The 13,348-nt window shown below is 46.6% G+C and overlaps 1 long non-coding RNA gene across 1 annotated transcript; it reads right to left on the bottom strand.

Annotated features, from left to right (window-relative positions):
- Positions 1-7,616: 7,616 nt before the first annotated feature.
- Positions 7,617-9,944, bottom strand: LOC135035837 (uncharacterized). The gene is made up of 3 exons (XR_010230757.1): positions 9,579-9,944; positions 7,886-8,035; positions 7,617-7,776 (listed from the first exon to the last, which is right to left on the bottom strand). It is a non-coding gene; the product is annotated as an uncharacterized LOC135035837 (long non-coding RNA).
- Positions 9,945-13,348: the final 3,404 nt, after the last annotated feature.

Below are 13,348 nucleotides of genomic sequence, written 5' to 3'. Positions count from 1 at the left end.
GCAAGGAATGTGCTAAAACAGATGCAGACGGTTTTAGACTAGCATGAAAGTGCACCTGACGAGTGGTCAGGTTAATCTATCTGGCCAAGGTCTGTTTGGAAGCTGGCCAACCTATCTTGACTGCATCATAGAGAACAAACAAAGTATCCGTTATACATACAGTTGTTGTTCGGGCTACATAAACGCGGCGTGTGCGTACCACATAGCTGGAGTACCTGAATCTTCTGAAAAACAGGAACTACGATTGGTTGATTGATGTGAAAGAAGATACTACCTGTGATAGAAAAGCGGGATTTGTCCAAAGTTCCGCTCTGTCAGTATAAAATACCAGATACAGTATCTGGTATTTCTCTAACGTCCTAGTGGATGCTGGGGACTCCGTCAGGACCATGGGGGGACAGCGGCTCCGCAGGAGACAGGGCACAAAAGCAAGCTTTTAGGATCACATGGTGTGCACTGGCTCCTCCCCCCATGACCCCCCTCCAAGCCCCAGTTAGGTTTTTGTGCCCGTCCGAGAAGGGTGCAATCTAGGTGGCTCTCTTAAAGAGTTGCTTAGAAAAAGTTTTTAGGTTCTTTATTTTCAGTGAGTCCTGCTGGCAACAGGCTCACTGCATCGAGGGACTTAGGGGAGAGAATTTCAACTCACCTGCGTGCAGGATGGATTGGATTCTTAGGCTACTGGACACCATTAGCTTCAGAGGGAGTCGGAACACAGGTCTCGCCCTGGGGTTCGTCCCGGAGCCGCGCCGCCGACCCCCTTGCAGATGCTGAAGATTGAAGAGGTCCGGAACCAGGCGGCAGAAGACTTTTCAGTCTTCCTCAGGTAGCGCACAGCACTGCAGCTGTGCGCCATTGTCTGTCAGCACACTTCACACAGCGATCACGGAGGGTGCAGGGCGCGGGGGGGGGGGGGGCGCCCTGGCAGCAATGTAGAATACCTGTATGGCAAAAAATACATCACATATAGCCCTTGAGGCTATGGCTATATGGATGTATTTAACCCCTGCCAGACTTCACAATCTCCGGAGAAGAAGCCCGCCGAAAAGGGGGCGGGGCCTATTCTCCTCAGCACACAGCGCCATTTTCCCTCACAGAAAGGCTGAGGGGAAGGCTCCCAGGCTCACCCCTGCACTGCACTACAGAAACAGGGTTAAAACAGAGAGGGGGGGCACTGATTTGGCGATATACATATATATTAAATGCTATATGGGAGGAACACTTATATAAAGGTTGTCCCTGTATAATTATAGCATTTTGGTGTGTGCTGGCAAACTCTCCCTCTGTCTCCCCAAAGGGCTAGTGGGTCCTGTCCTCTATCAGAGCATTCCCTGTGTGTGTGCTGTATGTCGGTACGTGTGTGTCGACATGTATGAGGAAAATGTTGGTGAGGAGGCGGAGCAAATTGCCTGTAATGGTGATGTCACTCTCTAGGGAGTCGACACCGGAATGGATGGCTTACTTATGGAATTACGTGATAATGTCAACACGCTGCAAGTCGGTTGACGACATGAGACGGCCGGCGAACATATTAGTACCGGTCCAGGCGTCTCAGACACCGTCAGGGGCTTGTAAAAACGCCCATTTACCTCAGTCGGTCGACATAGACCCAGACACGGACACTGATTTCAGTGTCGACGGTGAAGAAACAAACGTATTTTCCTTTAGGGCCACACGTTAAGGGCAATGAAGGAGGTGTTACATATTTCTGATACTCCAAGTACCACAAAGAAGGGTATTATGTGTGAGGTGAAAAAACTACCTGTAGTTTTTTCCTGAATCAGATAAATTAAATGAAGTGTGTGATGATGCGTGGGTTTCCCCCGATAGAAAATTATTGGCGGTATACCCTTTCCCGCCAGAAGTTAAGGCGCGTTGGGAAACACCCCTCAGGGTGGATAAGGCGCTCACACGCTTATCAGAACAAGTGGCGGTACCATCTACAGATAGGGCCGTACTTAAGGAGCCAGCTGATAGGAGGCTGAAAAATATCCTAAAAAGTATACACACAAATGCTGGTGTTATACTGTGACCAGCGATCGCCTCAGCCTGGATGTGCAGAGCTGAGGTGGCTTGGTCGGTTTCCCTGACTAAAAATATTGATACCCTTGACAGGGACAGTATTTTATTGACTATAGAGCATTTAAAGGATGCATTTCTATATATGCGAGATGCGCAGAGGGATATTTGCACTCTGGCATCAAGAGTAAATGCGATGTCCATATCTGCAAGAAGATGTTTATGGACACGACAGTGGTCAGGGGATGCAGATTCCAAACGGCACAAAGATGTATTGCCGTATAAAGGGGAGGAGTTATTTGGGGTCGGTCCATGGGACCTGGTGGCCACGGCAACTGCTGGAAGATCCACCGTTTTTTACCCTAAGTCACATCTCTGCAGAAAAAGACACCGTCTTTTCAGCCTCAGTCTTTTCGTCCCTATAACAGTCATATCTGCCCAGGGATAGAGGAAAGGGAAGAAGACTGCAGCAGGCAGCCCATTCCCAGTAAAAGAAGCCCTCCACCGCTTCTACTAAGTTCTCAGCATGACGCTGGGACCGTACAGGACCCCTGGATCCTACAAGTAGTATCAAAGGGGCACAGATTGGAATGTCGAGGCGTTTCCCCCCTCGCAGGTTCCTGTAGTCTGCTGTACCAATGTCTCCCTCCGACAGGGAGGCAGTATTGAAAACAATTCACAAGCTGTATTCCCAGCAGGTGATAATAAATTTACCCCTCCTACAACAAGGAAAGGGGTATTGTTCCACACTATAGGGTGGTACTGAAGCCAGAAGGCTAGGTGAGACCGATTCTAAATCTGAAAAATTTGAACACTTACAAGGGTTCAAATCCAGATGGAGTCACTCAGAGCAGTGATAGCGAACTGGGAACAAGGGGACTATATGGTGTCCCGGGACATCAGGGATGCTTACCTCCATGTCCCAAAATTTGCTTTTCTCACCAAGGGTACCTCAGGTTCGTGGTACAGAACTGTCACTATCAGTTTCAGACGATGCCGTTGGAGTGTCCAAGGCACCCCGGGTCCTTACCAAGGTAATGACCGAAAGGAGGATTCGTCTTCAAAGAAAATGGACGACCTCCTGATAAGAACAAGGTCCAGAGAACAGTTGGAGGTCGGAGTAGCACTATCTCAAGTAGTTCTACGACAGCACGGGTGGATTCTAAATATTCCAAAACCGCAGTTGTTCCGACGACACGTCTGCTGGTCCTAGGGATGATTCTGGACACAGTCCAGGAAAAGGGTGTTTCTCCCAGAGGAGAAAGCCAGGGAGTTATCCGAGCTAATCGGGATCCTCCTAAAACCAGGAAAAGTGTCAGTGCATCATTGCACAAGAGTCCTGTTAAAAATGGTGGCTTATTACGAAGCGCTTCCATTCGGCAGATTTCACGCAAGAACTCTTCAGTGGGATCTGCTGGACAAATGGTCCGGATCGCATCTTCAGATGCATCAGCGGATAACCCTATATCCAAGGACAAGGGTGTCTCTCCTGTGGTGATTACAGAGTGCTCATCTTCTAGAGGGCCGCGGATTCGGCATTCAGGATTGGATGCTGGTAACCACGGAGGCCAGCCTGAGAGGCTGGGGAGCAGTCACACAGGGAAAAAATTTCCAGGGAGTGTGATCAAGTCTGGAGAATTCTCTCCACATAAATATACTGGAGCTAAGAGCAAATTTGTAATGCTATAAGCTTAGCAAGGCCTCTGCTTCAAGGTCAGCCGGTATTGATCCAGTGGGATAACATCACGGCAGTCGCCCACGTAAACAGAAAGGGCGGCACAAGAAGCAGGAGGGCAGTGGTCAAAACTGCAAGGATTTTTCGCTAGGCGGAAAATCATGTGATAGCACTGTCAGCAGTGTTCATTCCGGGAGTGGACGACTGGGAAGCAGACTTCCTCAGCAGGCACGACCTCCACCCGGGAGAGTGGGAACTTCATCGGGAAGTTTTCCGCATGATTGTGAACCGTTGGGAAAGACCAAAGGTGGAAATGATGGCGTCCCGCCCGAACAAAAATCGGGACAGGTATTGCGCCAGGTCACGAGACCTTCAGGCGATAGCTGTGGACGTCCTGGTAACACCGTGGGTGTAACAGTCGGTGTATGTGTTCCCTCTTCTGCTTCTCATAACCAAGGTATTGAGAATTATAAGACGTAGAGGAGTAAGAACTATACTCGTGGCTCCGGATTGGCCAAGAGGGACTTGGTACCCGGAACTTCAAGAGATGCTCACAGAGGACTAATGGCCTCGGGAGCTAAGATGGGATTTGCTTTCAGCAAGAACCATGTCTGTTCCAAGAGGAACCGTGGCATCTGCCTCTAAGAAAGGACCTGCTCCAGCAGGGACCTTGTCTGTTCCAAGACTTACCGCGACTGCGTTTGACGGCATGGCGGTTGAACGCCGGATCCTAAGGGAAAAGGCATTCCGGAAGAGGTCATACCTACCCTGGTCAAAGCCAGGAAGGAGGTGACCGCACAACGTTATCACCACATGTGGTGAAAATGTGTTGCGTGGGTGAGGTCAGGAAGGCCCCACGGAAAAAAATTCAACTAGGTCGATTTCTGCACTTCCTGAAAACAGGAGTGTCTATAAGCCTCAAATTGGGGTCCATTAAGGTTCAAGTTTCGGCCCTGTAGATTTTCTTCCAGAAAAAATTGGCTTCAATTCCTGAAGTCCAGACGTTTGTCAAGGGAGTATTGCATATACAGCCCCTTGTGTGTCTCCAGTGGCACCGGGGGATCTCAACGTAGTGTTGGGATTCCTCAAATCATATTGGTTTGAACCGATCAAATCTGTGGATTTGAAATTTCTCACATGGGAAGGGATCATGTTGTGGCCCTGGCCTCGGCCAGGCGATTGTCAGAATTGGGGGCTTTGTCTTAAAAAAGCCCATATTTGTTTTTCCATTCGGACAGGGCAGAACTGCGGACTCGTCCCCAGTTTCTTCCTAAGGTGGTGTCAGCGTTTCACCTGAAACAACATATTGTGGTGCCTGCGGCTACTAGGGACTTGGAGGACTCCAAGTTGCTAGACGTTGTCGGGGCCCTAAAAATATATATATATATATATATATATATATATATATTTCCAGGACGGCTGGAGTCAGAAAGTCTGACTTGCTGTTTATATTGTATGCACCCCAAAAACTGGGTGCTCCTGCTTCTAAGCAGACTATTGCTCGTTGGATTTGTAGTACAATTCAGCTTGCACATTCTGTGGCAGGCCTGCCACAGCCAAAATCTGTAAATGCCCATTCCACAAGGAAGGTGGGCTCATCTTGGGCGGATGCCCGAGGGGGTCTCGGCTTTAAAATTTTGCCGAGCAGCTACGTGGTCAGGGGGGAACACGTTTGTAAAAATTCTACAAATTTGATACTCTGGCTGAGGAGGACCTGGAGTTCTCTCATTCGGTGCTGCAGAGTCATCCGCACTCTCCCGCCCGTTTGGGAGCTTTGGTATAATCCCCATGGTCCTGACGGAGTCCCCAGCATCCACTAGGACGTTAGAGAAAATAAGATTTTACTTACCGATAAATCTATTTCTCGTAGTCCGTAGTGGATGCTGGGCGCCCATCCCAAGTGCGGATTGTCTGCATTACTTGTACATAGTTATTGTTACAAAAATCGGGTTATTATTGTTGTGAGCCATCTTTTTTAGAGGCTACTTCATTGTTATCATACTGTTAACTGGGTTCAGATCACAAGTTGTACGGTGTGATTGGTGTGGCTGGTTTGGGTCTTACCCGGGATTGAAGATCCTTCCTTATTGTGTACGCTCGTCCGGGCACGGTACCTGGCTGGGGCTTGGAGGGGGGTCATGGGGGGAGGAGCCAGTGCACACCATGGGGTTTATTTACTAAGATTCGTATGTTTCAGAATCATGTTCAAGTTCAAATGCGACTGACATCGACAGTGTAATCTTGCAACTTTTTGAATTGATTACGACTCATTTACTAAGCATTCGTATTCGTATTTTTTGTATCTTCCGATGTCGATGTCATTCGTGCTTTTCTGCTGTAGAATGCGGCCGCGTTTAGTTTTTTCGCGGCCGCGTTGGGGTTTTTTTTTACGACTGCGTCACAAGTCTGTTACGGCAGTGTTTTGGAATTTGCGGCCGCGTTTTGACTTCTAAGTTTCGTTTTCGTCACGCGGCCGTGATTGGTTGTATTCGTCAAGGAGGAGTGTCTGTGCATGTTACTATAAAAACGCCCCAAACACTCCGCACCTCGTGGGTTTAGCTAGTGGAGAGGAGAGAGGAAGGTGTATTTGGAGTTGGTGAGTTTGGTGGAGTTTTTGGTGGATTTGGAGAGGAGTTTGGTGATTGTTGAGTGCTGTACTGTGTGTGTTAGTAGTCTTGTGAACTTTGTAGTATTGTTTTTTACCAGTTTGTAAACTTTTTTGTCCTTGTTGTTTTTTTTCAGTCTTTTGTCTTTGTTTGTGAGTGAGTGAGCGTGTGTGTTGGCTGTGTGGTGTGTTGTAGGAGTAGTGGAGGAGTGTGTTTTGTGTTTTATTTTTTCAGTGTTTTCTGTTGTTTGTCATGTCCGACTCAGAGGTCAGTGTGGTGGCGGAGGTTAGTGAGGTGGAGGCTGGTAGTGAGGTGGAGGCTCGTAGTGAGGTGGAGGCTGGTAGTGAGGTGGAGGGGGGTAGTGAGAGGGAGGAGGTGAGTGAGGAGGAGGAGGAGGGGGTGCCTGTTGCTGGATTTTCCAGTGATAGTGATGGTGTTGTGGCTCCGCAGCCACGCACCACTACCAAGACTGGCAGGAATATAAAGTTCAGCTATGCTGAAAACATGGCGTTGGTGCGTGAGCTGATGAAGCACCATCGCCAATTGTTTGGTCAGGATGCTGCCAGGGTGTCCTCCCGCAGGAAGTCTGCCCTGTGGGGGCAAGTCATACTTGCTGTCAATAGTGAGGGTGTGGTGAGGCGGACAGAGGACACGTGCCGCAAGCGTTTCTATGATATCAAGCGGCGTGTCAAGGCCAAGATGGCCAAAGAGTCAAAAGCTGCACGTAGGACCGGAGGTGGCCCACCTTTACGTGTCGTCTATCGGGACTGGGAGGAGCCTGTGCGGGCATTGATTCCTGGCGAAGTGGTGTCTGCTACTCATGTCCGGGATTCGGACCGACCCACGCAGGATGGTAAGTTTGTTTGGTAATGTTGATATTAAAATGTCTGTTTATTTATTTTTTTTTGTTTTATTTTCGCAATTTTTATGGCTTTTTTTTTTTTTTTTTAAAAGATTGCAGGCCTATGCTCCCTTAAGGTGTGTTTGTGTTTTTTTTTACAATTTTTCTGCTTGCATATGTTGTTTGTAAATTTTTGGCCCTATTTTTGGCGATAATGCTGTAACATGTGTGTTTGTTTGTATGCCTCATTTTGAATTAACTTAAACATACCACTTAAAAGCTGGTCAATTTTTAAAACATTACATTTTGTTTAACTTGGAAAGTACTGAATCTCTGCAATATTTTTTAACATTTATGTTTGCTGAGGAAAAAAAGTGTGTCCCACATGAATTACTTTTTGATTTTCAACTCCAAAAAAAAATAATAGAAGCTCTTAAGCTTTTTATTGTTGTGGAAACCAAAACAAATATATGCTTACAGTACATCAATGGTTTTCACTGGGTCCTTTTTATAAAAAAAAAGGTAATAATGTTGGTGTTCCTTTTTTCACAGTCACACAGACCAGCCGCCCAGACAGGCCTCAGACCAGTCGTGATGATGCCGGTATTGCAGGTAAGTCTTCACTGTAGTCACATATTCTGAAAACACATAGAAGTACAAAATATTAATTTTTACATTTCCACCTAGGTTCTGCTTCTGGAAGCCGACCTCCTGTAAGGCGCCCATCACAGGGCTCGGGCCACTTACCCAGGAGGCCAACTAAGACTCGGCGTCTTGGGTCTGATTCTGCACCTCCATCATCCCCACCCAGGCGAAGGCTATCGGCAGTGTCATCCCAGCCACCACTGTTACTATTGGCGAGTTCGCAGAGTGATGAGCCCAGATCACCTCAGTTATCTGGTGAGTAAAATTGGATAAAAAACACATAAGCAATAATATACACAGTACATTTATGATGTTGTTAGTTGGTTTGGAGTTTACATGTTTTCCCCTGCAATCAATGTGATGTAATGTCTTCAATTGCTCAAGGTGATTTGCTTAAAATAAATAAGGTCTTAGTGGATGGTCTAGACAATCTAGTTGTTTGTAAAAAACAGATTTGAGGATACATTAAGCACACACACGTTCTCATTGTTCAAAATTATGAAGTCAATTAAATTTTAGTTCAAAACCCAAAAGCCAAAATAGTGATCACACATCGTCCCTGTCCAGTATGTAGATGGCTTACTTGCTCTGCTCCTCGGCACTATACAGGTAAGTAGTCTATCTCGTGGTGAGGGGAGGGAATCTAACAGTGTAATGTTGTGGAGGGAAGTTAGTTAGGTGAGGAATATGCAAATTTGACAATGTCTGTGCATGTGTGGGGTTTATGTTTGTAAAAAGTGCAAAATTGTTAACGTAGAGAAAAACAAGAGGTAATATTACAAAAATGTAGTATTAGGAATGTATTAATGTGTTGTATTAGCCACGCCAAATTTAAAAACAAACAACATTGCATGTTGCCTCCCCCATACAGAGCCCAACTTGATGTCCGGCGACGACCAGCAGGGACCAGAACAACAGCCATCATTCACACTGCAACTTACAGCTGTTGATCCAAGCATGCCAATCCAGTTGCAGGATATACCCCAACCAACCAGCAGTCCACAACTGGCACAAGCTCCGCCCCAAACCCAAATTCCTGACGACTTTTGGGCAAGTTGGACAAGCCAACAGGCCCAAAGCAATGCCACCCTCACCCAACACACACAACACCTTGCCAGTCTGCCCCATCATCTTCCGCGTCTTAGTCGCAACTCGGGCAGACTAATAGTACAAGTAGGGAGAATGGCTACCTCTATGGAGCAAATTAGGGCGGAAAACAGTCAAATGAACGCCAACTTAACACGCATTATAGATGACCAACAGCGACATCAGCAGGCACTCGTTCAGATAATACAACACAATCAAGTGGTGAATGAGGCCTTATCCAGGATAGTAGCCAGCCACACTGCTACAAACACTCAGCTGATTGCCAGTTTAAATAATCTGAGCAGCAATATTGCTATGATGGGTGGTCAGCAAGTTACCTCCAGCTCGGGGACCACGACCCCTGTTCAAACGCCAGTAACCTCCCCTGTCCGGCGTTCATCAAGAGCACGTGCCAGTGAGCCAGCACCCAGCACACACAAGAGAAAAAAATAACAGTAAACTGTTGGTAAGAAAAAATAAAAGCTTTTGTTTTAAAAACACATTCCTGTGTCCGACTCAAAAATGTATGAAGCTGGTCTGTATGTATGATGTTATGTTTTTCAAGGGTAATGACTGTAAATGTTTTGTTAGCATCAACTAAGCACAATGGACACACCACTATAAACAACAAACAGTAAGTAACAGAACACACAATAGAAAGTATAGGAAAGTGTTTAGTGAAGGCTAATTACAGCATAATAAAACTAACCTGTAAAATATCGCAGGATCACTTCTTGCCGTACCTGCCTCCCTACATTTGTACTCACACTGTCACCAGATGGTTCTAACTCCTCTGCTTGCTGGCTGCTTTCTCCCTCACCATGTGCAAGATGTTGGCTTAAACACAGATTATGGAGAAAACAGCAGCAGAACACAATCCTAGTCACCTTTGAGGGACTATACAACAAAAGGCCACCAGATTTATCAAGACACCGAAAACGTGACTTCAGCACCCCAAAACATCTTTCTATCACATTCCGTGTAGCCTTATGTGCATGATTATAACTGTGTTCAGCAGGAGAATCAGGTTGGGACAATGGAGTAAGGAGCCAAGAGTAGCAGCCGTAACCCCCATCACCTGAAAAACATATATAGTCAACATTAGGACATATGTTAGATTATTCTATCACCTCCTACAAAATCTAGGCTGTGGTTAAAAGACATACACACATAACATTTTCAACATACCCAACAGCCAGCCATCAGGCATTTGTCCCTCCTCAAATTTATCGAAGAGCGATGACTGACTGAGGATGAAGGAGTCATGGCAGGCACCAGGGTAACCTGCAACAACACTCATAATTTTTAATTTTGCATCACAGACCACCTGGACATTAGTTGATTGATCCATATGCCTATTAGTATATATATACTGGCGGCCCTTAGGTGATCTCAGCTGAACGTGTGTGCAATCTATGGCCCCCAGCACATTGGGCATGCCAGCAAGCTTATAGAAAGCTACCCTGACAGCACTCCACTCCGACTCCTCGGTAGGGAAGCAGATTGAGGCTTTAATGTGTGGCTCCAACACATCCAAAACCTGAGTGGACATTAAAGAAGCTAAGGTGAGTGTCATGTTAGGTAGTCTCTACAATACTGTGGTGTTTCAAATTACACAAGCAACACTTAGCCATAACCGCATAGGTATTTGTAGACTCACCTGCATCAAATATCTTGAAAAGGTGGGCTGTGAGATCCCAATGACGTCGCCTGCCACAGCCTGGAAGCTCCCAGTAGCCATAAAGTGTAACACAGCCAGGAGTTTGTGTAGGCCTGAGACAGAGCGAGAGCGTGCTGTCTCAGGGTCTATGCCCAGTTTGACAAGGTCATACAGGTGGAAAATGTTGTTTCTATTTAGGCGGAACATCTGTATGACCCTATCATCGGACAATGCATTTAAGTTTAAACGCCCTTTAAAAAAACGAGGCTGGCGCAGCCTCCGCGGTACCTGGACAACCTGTTGGCCATGTTCACTTACCTGGTCCTGATTCCTGGTAGCCTCATGAAGCAGTCTAACGTATCCCACAGCCAACAAAAAACCATTGCCACACACTACAGCCGCCATTTCAGAGTGAGAGTAGTTCAGAATGTGGCTGAAACACTTTTATAGGCCCAAAAAATCAGGTGTGAGTAATGGAAAATTAAGTTCACATGTAAACGCGGTTTTCAAAGGCTGGCGCGTTTTTTTTTAGGAAAAAAATGCGAATCGGAATTTTTCGCGGCCGCGAAAGCATTTTCGCGGCAGCAAATACAATTACGAATGGTTAGTAAATGACCGAGATTCACATCTAAACAGGCGTAATTTGACCGATGGTGTATTCATTCGTAATTTTAGACTTGGACAAGGAAAAAAATACGAATGCCCTCATCACTGCCGTAAATACTGTTTAGTAAATGACCGAGATGACACTTAGAAGAAAAAACGCAATCACGGTCAAAATCGGGAGCTTAGTAAATATACCCCCATGTGATCCTAAAAGCTTGCTTTTGTGCCCTGTCTCCTGCGGAGCCGCTGTCCCCCCATGGTCCTGACGGAGTCCCCAGCATCTACTACGGACTACGAGAAATAGATTTATCGGTAAGTAAAATCTTATTTTTATACTCCTAACCTCAGCCTTACCGAAGCTAAGGTTAGGAGAAACACAGTTTTCCAAGTTATAAACTTAACATCCACGTGTTGCAAGGGTTCAAAACTTGACTGAATAAACATGCAAAACCAGATTCAAATTCCATGGAGCTGTAGGTGGAATGAATGGAGGCTGAACTCTAAGGACACCTTGCAGGAAATTGTGAACTGTTGGCAAAAGAGCCAAACGCCTTTGAAAGAAAACTGACAAGGCAGAGACCTGCACCGTTAGTGTCGCTAAACGTAATCCTCCATCTAACCCCGTCTGTAAAAAGAGCAAAAGATGGGATAACGTGAAAGAAGATGTTGGAAACATCCTAGCTTCACACCAACCTATATAAGCTCGCCAAATCCTGTGATAATGAGCTACTGAAATTGGCTTCCTAGCACGTAACATGGTTGGTATAATCAACTGTGGAATGCCCTCTCGTCTTGAGAGTGGTCTCAAAAGCCACCCTGTAAAACGCAGCCACGCTAAAACGGGGTAAAGGAACGACCCCTGCTGTAGTAGGTCTGGACATAGCAGAATCAGCCAGGGATCATCTGCGAGTAGACCATGAAGATCCGAGAACCACACTCTCCGAGGCCAACGAGGCACCACTAGTATGACGGTCGTGGACTCTCGTTTGATCCACTTTAGCAACTGAGGAAGCAGCGGAAATGGAAATAGACACACGAGGCTGTACGGCAACGCTATGGTGAGAGCATCCACTGCCACTGTCTTTGGATCTCTTGTTCTGGACACATAACTGTCTGATGATTATGGCGAGAAGCCATTAGATCCACCTTTGGGTAACTCCACCACTGGACTAACATCTGGAACATTTCTGGATGTAAGGCCCATTCTCCTGGAGGAAAATCCTGACTACTGAGATAATCTGCTTTCCAGTTGTGCAGTCCTGGTAGGAAGACCACCAACAATATCACGTGGTGATGTTCGGCCCAATGGAGGATTCGAGCAACTTCTCGCATGGCCATGCGACTTCGAGTCCCTCCTTGTTTCTTGATGTATGCGACTTCTGTCGCGTTGTCCGACTGAACCTGAACAGTCTGAGACATGAGCAAGTGAACTGCCCGATGCAGAGTTTTGTAAATTGCCCTGAGTTCCAGGACATTGACAGTAATCTTTCTCGGTCTGAACATGGACCCTGAAACTGACAATGTTGGACCACTGCTCCCCAACCTTTGAGACTTGCGTCTGACATCAGAATTATCCAATTCCAGACTCTGAACCTTTTTCCCACAGTGAGATTGTGTATGTGAAGCCACAAGAGTATTGATACTCTGGCCCTAGAGACAAGCGCACCATCTGATGAATTTGTAGATGAGAGCCTGATCACTATGCGAGAAGATCCAGTTGAAAGGGACCTGAGTGAAATCTTCCGAACTGGAGTGTTTTGAAAGATGCCCCCATCTGTCTTAACAGTCGAATGTACAAATGCACCGAGACTGTCTGTGGTTTGAGCACTAGCAGTACTAGATGACGAATAGCATGGACTGTTATGATTCCAGCACTCTGGTCTGAGGAGATCTTATGGCAAGGACCAGAGCGCTGGAACGGAATGCTGGGGAAGGGAGCAGGAAAGGAAAATAGCCCCTGGCACCCTAACTCTGTTGTCTCACCCGTGCTGTCAGAAATCCCCTGAGAGACTATGGTTGCTTGAGCCCATGGCAGCCACGTTTGAAGGGCGGATTATGTCTGACCAACTCCGATGCCCCCCGGTCTTAGTGAGAGACAAAGGGAAATCCGAGACAGGGTGATAACAAGAGGCCCTCTAACTAAACAAGCAGACCAGGGGCTACAAGCTAACTCAAAACTAGAATATGTGCGGAAAAACCGCCAGGGAAAAGGA

Source organism: Pseudophryne corroboree, unplaced genomic scaffold, assembly GCF_028390025.1.
Source record: "Pseudophryne corroboree isolate aPseCor3 unplaced genomic scaffold, aPseCor3.hap2 scaffold_617, whole genome shotgun sequence".
Lineage (NCBI taxonomy): Eukaryota > Metazoa > Chordata > Amphibia > Anura > Myobatrachidae > Pseudophryne > Pseudophryne corroboree.
The sequence above is the reverse complement of the archived record's forward strand: the minus strand, read 5'-3'. Positions and strand labels throughout refer to the sequence as shown.